We start from the raw sequence: 13448 nt of genomic DNA on the forward strand, positions 1-13448 counted from the left end.
CCGCGTCTTGGATTGAGGCTCCCACACTGAATCCAGGGAGCAAGTGCTCAGCAATATGGGGCAGAGCACCAAGCATCAGCTTCAGAAAGGTTCCCGAGGGCCTCAGCATCCTTCACAGGCAGCCCTGTGTCTGACCCGTGTACCTTGCTGAGTTCCCCTCCTGAAATAAATGCACTTTCACTCACTATTTCATATCCTTTCCAAAAGTGATATTGTGGTATATCACAAAACACTCTACAGAAATACACTCATGCAAAGATGCCGACCTACACAGATTGAACCTGTCTGGTGAAGCTTTTCCCTTTCCATCATGAAAAGATGCACTGAACTCTGTCACACTTTACCCAGAGAATCCTCGGGCTTACTCTGAAATTTAGTGCTTGAATTTAAACCAGAAAAACTATTAAGGGAAAACAAAGCTGCTTCTGTGTTGGCAATTCTGTATCCTGAGTGCATTGTATTCCATCAGATGGTGAGATATTTCTACTGTGTACACATTTCTAATCCAGAGTTGCAGAGGACAAAAGCTCAAAAGACCAAAGTGTGGGGCAAGATAGAATGCAAGGAATAACAAAAATAATAGCAATCTCACACAATGAATTCCTATGAAGTGAGTGGTACATACATTCTCCTTCTCATTGCTAACCACTATTTATATTCAATAAGTTGGATATATCTAAATAGTAAATAATGAAAATAAGATTACAGTAAGAGATTCTTACATGAATACTTCACTTGTTTTATAGTTTCAAGTGAAAAAAAAACAATACAATACAAAACAAACAAACAAACAAAAACAAACACCAAGCCCAGAAAGCAAGCAACATCTCAAATAAATGTCATCTATCCAACAAGGATGATTTGTGAGGCATGATAGTTCCTGTCTGTGATGGGCATACCTTGAGTTTATATCAATTTTAGAACACAACAATGCAGTTCCCCTGACAGCTCTACAGAAGAAAGAGGTCCTATAGCAATGAAATGCAACTATCCTGTCCACAAAGAGTTTTTTCACATTCTGGACAGTAACTATATGAAAGTAAATAAATAGTAACAGGAGACAGCTCCCAGAGCCTGGAGGAAGTACAGTGAGCAATTTGGGATAATAGAGCCCTGTTCTATTCCAAAAAGCTGTTCTGCAGGTGATACCTGCACGTAGTGGATAGCAGTGAATTGAGCAGCAGCACAGCACAGGAAAGGGCACTCTTCTGCCCCATCAGCACTGGTGAGGCTGTTGTGGTAGAGTCCCTGAAGCATATCTCATGCCATGGGAAGTAACAGTCCCACAGGCACTGTCTGTGTTGCCACACTCTTTGAGGGGGTCAGAGAATTTATATGGCACAGACACAGGCCATTTGGCAGCCCTTGGGTCCAAAGCTAGAAATCATCTGCTGGTCTATTTTGTGAGAGAATACCTACCTCTGTTCTCACAGAAAGTAAATGACTTTGCTACCTTTCTTTTATCAATAGAATCCTCTTTTCCAAAGGTATTAACTCCCCATTCTGCTCATAATCGTATCAAAATTAAACTCTCTCTTTCCACTTAATGACAGCTGTAAGAAATTAGATTTTTCTGATTGTGCTTTTGGCCAAAAAAATGGACATATGTCAGTATTTCAGAAATCTATCACTCTAAGATTGTGCCAGGAGCAACCAGGTTACATGAATGTATTAGATACACAGTGGGAAATAAAACATTGCATGGAAGAAAAAATTAGATGGTAAATAAATAAATTACTTTAATCCTTCTATGGTAGTACTCAAAAGATAATTCTTCAAAGTGATATACTTGAGTAAACCCACAGGAACAGGCTAGGTATGTAAGAAAGCTACCATCAAGGGTGCAGCTAAATACAAATTTATAATGTATATCTCATCAGGCTAACCACTAAAGCCTGTGTGTACTAACAGTAGTTTTAATCCTCATACACTGATGTCTGTAGCAGCAACTAATGAGGGACCTCTGAGCTCTGCAGCACGGAATCAACCTCCAGACATCCAAGTGAAAGTGTTTTTTTTCCCTTTGGTCTGTTGTCAGAAGAATTTTATTGTTTTTGTAAAAGAGTGCTTTTAAAATGCATCTTTTCCCATGTGCTCTAGGCCATTTCCCTAGCTGTGCTGTTTAAGTTGCAAATTCAGTTTGATGGTTTGGAACTGGGAAGGTTTCTAAATTCATTTCGCCTTCCTTAGTACACTAAGATAAAATAACGAGGTATTTAGAGCATGTAAAAACTAGCAGGCCCCCACCAACCAATTGTAGTGCCACTTATTTCTCTGCTGCTTTTTATACGTTATCACAGCCTCTGAACATCCCCTGGTCTCTATTGCATTACCACTTCTCTGAGATAGGAAACTGAGGCACAGAGAGGCTGAAGCAATGTCAGTGATGAAGATACACAATGCATTTTTAACCAAACGAATAAGGCAAGTAAACAGCTTGCTGCATCATCCCTCAACCACAATTTGGGTGGTGGTCAGGCTGTTCATGTCTCATGGTACCCCTCAAGGTATCACCACAGGTTCCCAGGGCTGGAGGAAGAAGAAGGAGCTCTGTCTGAGAAAAACACTGAAGATATCCAGTTTGTACATTCATTTTTAGGAAAATTTTCAATACTTGAAGAGTATGACCATATATATGATATATATTAGAGCTATTCCATTATGCTGGCTTTCCACTGGATGTCAATTGAAGGAAAATATGAATAAAGTTGTACACAATTTTAAAAGCTTTTGGTTTTTTTTTAAAAAAAGCTACAAAAAATTAACATTCTGTTTGAGATCTTTATTATAGTATGTGGAAATGAAAATGACTTGTGGGAAAGGTGCTCTTTTTTAGTAGCTTGGAATTCTTCTGAGAAATTGAACCTCTCATATTCGTGGTACACTTTTCAGAACAACATAGGGATATCAACTATTAATTTCAGGCTGAAAATGAGGAAAAGATTCCTTCTTACTCAATAAAATAGGGAAGTCCCAGAACAGCCTTCAAACAGGAGAAATGTGAGTGAAAAGCCAAAGAAAAATTTCCTTTTAAGATCAGGGCTGGTGACCCAAGCTTCCTTCTAGGTGATTGTGCATGAATGTGCAAAGCTAAATGGTTGGCTTCTCTTTCCTGTGTCCTTTTCATCTTCGTTGATAAGTGATAAGTCCTTTGTAATGACAAAGACTTTGTAATCTCCTCTGACTTTGTAATGATTGCAAAATGTATGGCTATTCAGTAGGCTTTTTTGCCTGAACAGGGACTATGTCTTCATGAAGTATGAGTACTTACAGCTCCTCTGGGAAAGGAGTAATAGAAATGCTGAATGTACAGCCATCTCTGCTGCTTATTCTCCACAGGTAGCAGGCCTGAAAGGAGAAAGAAGTGTTCAGCAGAACAGGGAGAATTTTCTCTCCAATTAATTTATAAAGCACTGTAAAAAGGTCAAAGCGGTGTGTTATTGTGTCATCTTTTACAAGATGACTAAGGCATTTAAAACCTAATTTTTGTAACAAGGACTGTAATAAAAAAAAAAGAGAATGTCATATGAATCATTCCCTGCCAGTATAACTGGGAGCTGTACCTATCCAATCCTTCATTGCTACAATCTGCAGAATGTGGTTTTTCTTGGTCCCTCATTCAAGGCTCTATTGGATATTAGTTGAAAATCAGAGGATTATTTTACTGGTAGGAAATGGAAAGGCAAGGCAAAAATGCCGCCTGCTTCTACACATGTTACCATCAATTCCATCAGTAACTAGATCAGAAATTGGTTTAACACAGTATTGTGACAATTAATGTCAACAGACTTAATATTTCATCCCCCATGTCAGTTATTTGTTTAATATCCTGTCCTTCCCTTCCTCCAAGATCACTTTTTTTTTTTTTAATCTTACACATTATCTGCTTTTTGTCCAAGAGTAAAATGTTTTTTAACAACATGAGGTCATAGTCCTTGATTATCACCTTCGTTGTCTCACCTTGGAAGAAACCATCCATTCAGAAGAAAAATAAGACAGCTTCACTGAGCTTAAGGGAAGGTACTAAATTCACTGGTCAAGAAGGCATATACTAGTCTGCTGTAGACAGAAGAAAAGTAGTGAGTCATATACAGCAGGGAAGGTACCTGCCTCACTTATAGCATTTGAATAGGAAAGTAGTGTAAGGGATCCCAAACCACCCTTGAGCAGTAATGAAACTCAAAAGCTCATATCCCAGATCCTTCCACAGAAATACAGAGTCCTACGGTCAATAAGCTGAGTGCAATGTGTGTTTGAAACGAAAATCTCTATAACTAAATCTGAAATTTGGGAGGCCTTTTACTGGGGGCAGGCCTCAGTTGCACTGAATGCCAGCTAAAATTTCTGATGCAATTTCTAGAGCTTTTAGAACTATGGTGATGTTGTCTACAATAAATTTAATCAAAACAGATGAATGTCCTACATGAAAAACTACTGTAGCTTTCTTTATGATAGAGTCAATATATTTAATTTTCTATGATGTAGCATCAAATGTACCAGAGCACATCAGGTCTCCTGAGAAGAGGAAACAAGCCTCCATCTGCAGTGTTTTCAAATCAAAGTTTTGCCTTAATTTTACTATAAATACTATCATTTCGTATTAGAACTAGAAAATCAACTGAATGAGCAATGGAAGCTGCAAAATGCTTCTGCTTGGATGACTAATCAGAGTTGCAGACTGTCTGGTTGCTTTCACGTTCAGCTGAATATTTAGAATTCAATGTTTTCCTGCGGAAAACAAGATACTCAGGGCCTAATTTGCAAAATATTTACATATCAGCAGCTTGAAGACTGTCAAGATAGAAAGGAATAAGAACTAAAGAGCCACATAAGTACCTAGGCTTTGAATTAGGTCTGTTTTTTCCTATTGGAAGTTTAGTTTTCAAATTAATCAAAGTTGGGGGAAGATGTCACTTAAACACTGACAGTGCTCCTTTGAGATTCCATCTGTTTCAGCCTGGAAAGATTAAAAATAAATCCATAAGAATGGGTGCACCTGCTTCAGAAAACTATAATACTTCTTCTCTGAAACACTTCCAATTGAAAACAGCAAAAACATTTCTAAACAGATGTGTGATAGTTCTCTGGAAGCCATTTACTTCTCAGAAGGTGGATTTTCCTGTCTGTTTACTTTACAGTTAAATCTGTATATGACAGTTGGGTATTGGCATGCTTCCCTACCTCTCAGCAGTGAAAGGCATTAACTGTGCTTTCACTGTGCAGCAGTGCCTCTACTGATAAATCTCCTTATAAAACACTCAATTACCATCTAGCAATCTTGTATTTTCTGAGATGGGTATTATCACATGTAAACTTTGGAAGAGAAAAACACACAAGTTTAACAATGTTTAGTTCAAAATATATTCTGTTATCTGGTGCTGTAATTTGGGAAAATTGCTTCCCTGTTAGCTTGCTTTCAATCTGGACTTTTTGTTATCAAATGTCTCTTCTCTTTTCTCTCCTCAAAGGAATTTCTCTTCCTTTCCTTCACATTACACAAAAGAAGTGGAAACATCAGCCAGAAAAATAAAATGAGTAAGACTTGCCTTTCTTCTCTTTATAAAATGATGCACAACTGTTCATAAAACATAAATCTCCTCATGCTGAACTGACTCTCAGGTGCCCTACAAACACGTATGTTAGGTATAGCAGCTGAATCTTACATTCTGAGAGCCATCAGAATCTGCAGCCCTTGGTGGCCCTCACCGGGTGCCAGTTCCCTGCATGGCTGGCCTGGGAGCAGAGGGGCAGAACACTCCTCTACAATGAGCAGCACACTGCAAGAAGAGTGAGATCTGTCCCAGAGAGCACTAATAAAGAATGTAAAGCACAATATCTGCACTGATTTCATTGCTGCGTTCCTGCCTGGGACAGAATGAAAGGAGAGGAGCGAAGTGAGTTGGGTGTTCCAAGACACAATAAAAGTCACACTGCTTGGGATGTGATGGTTAACAATGCACTGGGCACGAGGGAGATATTCCGGAACTATCTCCTGCCATCTCTAACAGTGTTAAGACAGCTTTGTGAGTTGCAGTTGGCATGTGACTTCTGCACTATTCAGACTCCAAACATTTGCCAGGCAGAGGGGAGATGCCTGGGGAAGGGATTCTCCAGGAAAGATCAGGGTTAAGTAGCAGGACACAAGCCTATCATCAAAGACCTCCAAGGCAGAACAGACAATATCCAGAACTGAAGTGACAGGAAACAGATATGCGCAGCAGAGAAGGAAAACAAAAAATTAACAGGCAACTGGGTCAGGATCTGGAAGGGCTGAGGCTTAATTAATTTCAGACCTAGATAATTGGCTAGATATTTTGCTCTGATAATTTAGAGTGTAATTTGTGTTGTCTTCCTGTCATCACTGCTGCAAGTGAGCCTGAAAAAACACTCTGTCAGTCAGTAAATAAAAACTATCTATCTAAAAAGAGTGGTTGGATGCTTCATTACACTTTTTCTCTTCATTAGGTTTAGCCAAGCCATTAACCAGAGCTGAGATGCTCCTATTCTTTAGTCCACACATAGTCTGAAAATTCTCTTGCATTCCATATGTGCCAATATATACAAAATGGGGGGTAGAGTTCTTCTGTGTAGTGGTGCTTCAGCTCATGTCCCCTTCTTGCACTCAGTGTTAATGGAATGTGCACGCATCCCTCCTGGCTGCAACATAAGGACATGGAAGTTGCACATTTCAAGCAGTGAGATCAGATTCCCAGGACAGAGAAGTCTTCAGGCTATTTTATGAAATGTTGAGTTTCAAAGATTTCCACAACAGAGGCTGATATTCGAGGCCAGCTAAAGCTAATCTGCATCATCATCCCTTTTAAAAACTTGCCTCCAGTATAAATCCATATTGTTCAATAGCCCAGCATCCTCTCTGTCCTCATGCAATTCAGTAATGCTCAACACTGGACTCAAATTACACCCCTTTCCTTTCAAGTATTTAACCAATGATATGCACACACTTGGAAACAAGTTGCTCCACAGGTATTTAGGACAAAGAAATCAGTTTTGTTTCCTACAGAGCTCTTTCAGAGACTTCCTAATACTGTATGGAAAAAAAAGCAGCTCTGACGGACACCTTTGTCTCAGCTGTGCATATTTAGGGTTTCTTTCCTCTTCCCAGAAGCTTATTTTAACTCCTGTTTTGTGGCAGTCTTCTTGTCGCTGCTGAACTGGGTAGAAATCTGTCACAACAGAAAACCAGGCAAAAAGGAAACTAAGAATGCCTGTTTTAAAATTCAGCTCAGAGCATCCTCTGCTCTTCTTGAAAAATATTCATCTCCCAAAAATTCAATGATCAACAATCGCAAATGGTACTCAAAAGCCATTTCATGTCACAGGATCAAAGATTTCTCTCATGGAAAATCAATAGCTACTATGCACCATGCCAGGTGTAGTCTTTTTGTCACTGAGCGTACCACAGAAAATAAACCAATTTTATCTGGGGAAAAAAAAGAGATGAAAATAAAGGAGAGAGAATAAATCAGCTTTCTGAGATCCATCTTTTTTGATGCAGCAAAAGAAAAACTGAACTTTCCATGAGTCACAAAAACAGGGTAATGTGTTTAATCCCTACAGTTGTAATAATTCTCAAACATAAAAGATCTTCTCTTTTGTGCATCCTCTCAGGCTTGGACTGATCTTTCTTCTTTCTCCGCTCAGCTCTTTTTAGTAGCCCAGTGAGCTCCAGTGACTGGTTTGTGCCATTAAAGACACGTGAAAAGTTATGTCCCAGTTTTGACTGCTTTTACTATTTTGTTTTGCTCTGATAGCAGAAAAGGGAAAGAATTTCCCTCAGAGTAAATTCACCTCTGGTCCCAAAGGTGAGGGTATTGGATAGAGCAGGCAGGGACATCCATGGCTTCCCAGCAAATAGCAACAGGCATAGGCCAGGTCTGTGTGGAGCCCTGCATGCTGAGAGGCCTTTCTAGAAAAGCTGTATTATCAGCATTTTAGCTCTCTAGGTCTTTATCCTAGAACACCACCATCTCTTTTCTGCCACTTAACCAGAGGAGGAGCCATCAGAAACACCTAACTCTAAAAACAAAGAGGAGAGCCAGAGGAGACAGTGTCTGCAGCCCCCATTTATGGCCTACATTTATTACATCTTCCGCAATGCTGGAATTGGGTATTCTCCACAGTAACGACCACTTCACTAAGGAATGTTTCATACTGTTGATCAAATGCCTTTTAAAATGTAATTTACTGTGAAAGCAAAGTACTAATTTACTTTTCCTGGTATTTGTCAAACAGTCCTTCCTCCTTCATTCATAGGTGCCTGCAGCTCCAAAGCTCATCTGTTAATAATGCTGGCTTATAGCCAGTTCCTCAGCACTCCTTTTGCTTCATCCTAGAAAGACTAAATCTGACTGCAAATAAGCAAGCCTGAATCCTTTCCAAAAGGGAGAAATCTTAGCTACAAAGTGCCATAATCTGGCATAAAACCTGTGTTGCCTGAGCCAGCATGTCAGGGGAACGGCAGCTCCTACCTCTGTTCCACCAGATGACTCGCTAGCACCTCGGTGCTGCTCATTTAAGTCAACAGCAGAGCAGCCTGAGAGAGAACAAACTTTAACATTCCCTTTTTTAATCCTATGTCAATAGTATTTGACCCCAAGGGAAAATCCAGTCCAGTACAACTTAGCATGAGAGATATGGCCAAACAAGTTCATGGCTCCTTTTTGCCCTTCTCTCCACCTACGCCACCAGAGAAAACGTGTCACAGTTCCACAAACTTGTGTTTAAAACCTTGAAAAAAAAAAAAATTAAAAGAAAAATGAAAAAAAAAAAAGCCCTTTGTCATGTAACACACCTATTTCTTATTTATCAGTGAGAACAATAGCAGCTGTGTAGAAATAGGAACCAATAGATCCTGTATTTTAAACAGCCCAATGGCAAAAACTCTCAACCTGTATTGGACCTTCACAGTGCTAACCTAACAGATTTCTGATGGATTTTGAGCAGTTACAGTTTGCAAGAGAGATAACTGGGTTATGAAGACCCTGAGCTTCAGGGCTAATGAAGCATTTCCAAAAGATGAAGATGGATGCTAATGTCAAGGGCAGAAAAGCTAACCTTTTTAACATCCTTACTCCTATTTAAATTTTTATTAACTGGTCAGATCTCCTTAGATTCTTAAGGCATCACATTTTAATGGTGTCTGCATTACCTGTTTGATGATTTACAAGTGGCTGCCTTTCAGAAGGATCCAGACACATCCTTGTCTCTCAATTAAAATAAAATTTAAAACTCAGTACAGCCCAGTGCTGAGACACAGCCTGACTACTAACTCCTCAGTTGACAACATGCAGTAAAAAGCAGCTGGAATAACAATAAAACAAAATAGCAGTTGTCTGCTGGGCAACCATAAACCTGGAGATTACATCTGTACAGTGACTATTGAATATGCTGATTGCAGACGGACAACTAAGTCGGTACAAAAGAATACAAGTAGAGTCATGATGGATATGCATAGCTATTTTATCTGCAGATAAACGCATTGCATATACCCTCCCCAAGAGGGAAACAGAAAAAATAAAATGCCAGATGCTTTGCATGTGTAAAAAAGCACCGGTGAACACAAGTTATTCTAATGTAAACCTAGCCCCAGTGTTGACTTAGTGAGCAAGCTTCAGCACTCACTTATCTTGCTTGCTACACAAGGACTGCGGGAGTGCAGTGAGGATCATGAGGCCCAGAATTGTGCTTCAGAGGGCACAGTGGTAGTAGGGAAGAAAAGGAATGCATCACAAAGAAATAAGCTGGTTTGCAGTCACAGGCAAGCAGCTGAGCTGAGCCAACTGGTCAGCTGATGGTGAAGGGTTGTGGGATGAGCAGCATGTGCAGAATAACAGATTCTTTGGCAAAGACGAGACACATGAGATGAGCAAGTAACAATCAAATTGGCTATTTCTTGGAGTGCTGGGTTTGTACTAGAAGAAATGCATTTCGCTCTGCCCAAGGGTTCACATGGGTATCTTCTCATTTCTCAGGTTTGCAGTTTACCAGAGGGAACCTCAAAACAACACAATTTGTCTCAGTGAACACGGAACCATTCTGGAAACAAGAGCTTATCTTGAGTAGCTAGAGAAACTTAAGGAGAATTTCCACAATGAATGTGACTGAAAGGTGTTTCACAATTATATGAAACAGTAGACAATTAGGAAATTGAAGGACAACAGTACATAGATTTCATCCACTAAAGTAAGCTATTCTTACCCAGCCTGAAGTGGAGGGAGAGGGAAATAACACATATTAGTGGATACAGTCAGGATCTAGGGAACCTGCTTTAGCAGGTTGGACAGTGATCTCCAGAGGTCCCTTCCAACTCAATGATGCTGTGATTCAGTGACATCTGGAGTACCGATAGCTCTACTCACTGGGGGCAAGATTTTAGCCACAGTTTGTAAAGTGAAAATATTTCCTCCTAAAAGATAAAAATGAAAGTCAAAGCAATGTATTCTCTCATGAAACCAGTGTAAAAGTGTAAAAATGTCATGTTCTGTTACAAAAGGCAAAGAACAATTCCAAGATTCAAACACGGAGTTTCACAGAAAATGGAGGACAAAAGTTAAAAAAAAAAAAAAAAAAAGGAATAATGAACAAAACATAACATAAATCCTGAAATCACAGAATCACAGAATATAGGTATTTATAAACAGAGATGAGATCTCCTCTCAGTCTTCTCCAGGCAGAATAGCCCCAGGTCTCTCAGCCTTTCCTCATAAGAAAGACACTGCAGGCCTCTCATCATCTCTGTGGTCTTCCACTGGACTCTCTCTAGAAGTTCCACGTCTTTCCTGAACTGGGGAGCCCAGAACTGGGCATAATGCTCCAGATATGGCCTTACCAGAGCTGTGTAGAAGGAGTGGAGAACCTCCTTCAACCTGCTGGCCACGCTCTTTTTAGTGCGCTCCAGGAATATAACAGTAGTGTCTTTCTTAAAATCCTCCTGTAACTAAAAGTTAAAACAACTGTGAGTTATAAACTACAAGCTATACAAAAATAAAGCAACAAAACCCATACATCTCTTAGCATACTGCAGTGTTGAATAACAGAATTTTCTCTGCAAAGGGATCAAACAAATGTATTACCATGGATTTACAGAAGCCAGGGTTATTTCTTTGCCAGAAGAGAAACACGTGGATGCAAATATAGGACACTGTCTTCATTGGACTTACTTCCATTTACTTTGTTGATGAGGGATGTTGAAAGGCAGAGACAAGAGTTTATAAATCATAGGTTTTTGCTTTCAGAGGTACAGCAGAAGCTGGTTGGAGCACTCCTGGGTTGCCTTTCAGGCTGCAATGGGCCAGGAGGGGCCTCCCATGTGGCAGTCCTTACCTTTGGCTAATGCTGCATGGGGAAATTAATTTCTCTGATAACTCACTGATGCACTTACTGAAGCTGCTTGTTTGGGTTACTGGAGACACCGAATGCTGCTGGTAGTCAGTTAATTTTGTTTATCTAGAATCTGATTGTATTTCCATATAAATCAAGTGCTGCTGCTCTGACATTAATATGATGGGATTTTGAATATTCTTTCAGAATAAATCTGAAAAAAACAATGTGACATATAGTTACTGCTTACTATTCATGTTTCTTTTTCTTTTTCTAGAGAAAAACAACATAAAAAAATCCAATTCATGCAGGCTATGGCAAACAGCCCTTGGTTGAAGTGAAAACCAGCATACTGTCACACAGCTTTGCCAGGCCAGGGTATTTATGCTCTGTTGTGATATTCCCTACAGTTCCAACATTTACCCTGGAGAGAACATAAGCTCCAATAGCAGAGTCAGCCAGACCCCTCAGCAGGTGCCTGCTGAAGCTAACTTCACAGGGTTCCAGGAAGAGCAACCACTACAGAGTCCTTCCTGACAACAAGAGAAATAAGCTTTCAATATACTTCTACTCCAAAGTAAAACAGAATCATTGCTGTCAGAACACCCAAACCCAGACCCTGTGATCTTTTGACCACTCCCCTGCTCCTGTGGATAGACGTCCTGAAAAGAAAGCTTTGCTTCTAATATCCCTGCATACAAGGCTTCCACTATGTTACTTTTCTGAAAGAAGAATGTATTTCTGCCAAAGAAAAGACACATGGAAGGAAGAGGAAGGAAGGCATTTTGTATGATAAATGTGTTTCTCCCTTTTATGAAGAGAGAAAGCAAGTATTTTGAAGTCAACAGTTAAGAGCGATGGCTCTTAAGAATCTTCAACTCTGCTTCAGTAATTACAGAAGTTATACTGATATTAATGGAATGTTTTTAGAGTGTGAAAAAATCTGTAAACAACAGAAGACAGATGCTTTTGAAGCAGCTAAAGGCAACATATTTCAGAGTCTTAGTAGCAGTTCAGACTTCTTTTTTAAAGTCATTTTTAAGGGTTTATTCTCTGAATTTTTTTTCGAGCTGGATGCTGGCTTGTTTTTTGTCTTTCAAATGGTTATTTATTTCTCTGCCTGGTTTCTTGAAGCACCAGCATATGAACATCTGAATTCCAGTAGGCTCATGTATATCAATGGTTGGAGTTACTAATTTCCCTAAGCAGTGCAGCCACTTGTAACCCACTGCCATATGGCTTGTTTCTCTCCTCAACTTCTGTGCACACTTTCATACATATAAACACATATGACACTCAATTTATTTAAAATACACCCTCCTCTTTCCGTGAATGTTTTTCTCAGTTGGCAGCATTCATACATCCTTTATTCTCTCAAGTATTTTAATGGGGGGGAAGAAAAAACCAAAAAACAAAGAAACAAAATAAACAGTGGAGCCCAATGACAACATGTCAGCCAGTAAGGAAAGCCACAGCTGTGCCACCTCCCACCAGGGCCATGGCTGCCCACAGGTGAGGGCACTAGAGGTGTAGGCAACACGAGGGACACACAAGCACTGGTGCCCATCTGCTCTTTACAGGAATTCCACAGCGCGAAAAGAGACAGACTCAGCTTTGGAAGGGGTTGTCCCACTCAGCTCTGCACTGTGCAGCCTCACCTCAAGCACTGTGTGCAGTTTTGGACACCAAAATACGAGAAGGACATAAAACTGTGAGAGTATCCACAGGAGGACAACAAAGAACTGGATGGGTCTGGAGGGTGAGATGTATGAGGAGTGCTGAGGCCACTGGGTTTTCTCAGCCCAGAGCAGAGGAGCTGAGGGGAGGCCTGATGGTGGCTGCAGCTCCTCACAGGGAGCGGAGGGGCAGCGCTGAGCTCTGCTCTGTGTGACAGCGACAGGGCCCGAGGGAACGGCATGGAGCTGCGTCAGGGGAGGGGTGGGTGGGGGTTAGGGACAGGTTGTGCACCAGAGGGCGGTGGGCATTCAGAAGGGGTAGGATTTAAGCAGTTATGCTCCCCTTGTATTAACAGGGTGCTTCTAAAGCATCATAAAGTACTCGTTAATCTCTAGTTTTCGTAGGTTTCAAGAAATTTAGTTCACTTAATG

Source organism: Gallus gallus, chromosome 2, assembly GCF_016699485.2.
Source record: "Gallus gallus isolate bGalGal1 chromosome 2, bGalGal1.mat.broiler.GRCg7b, whole genome shotgun sequence".
NCBI lineage: Eukaryota > Metazoa > Chordata > Aves > Galliformes > Phasianidae > Gallus > Gallus gallus.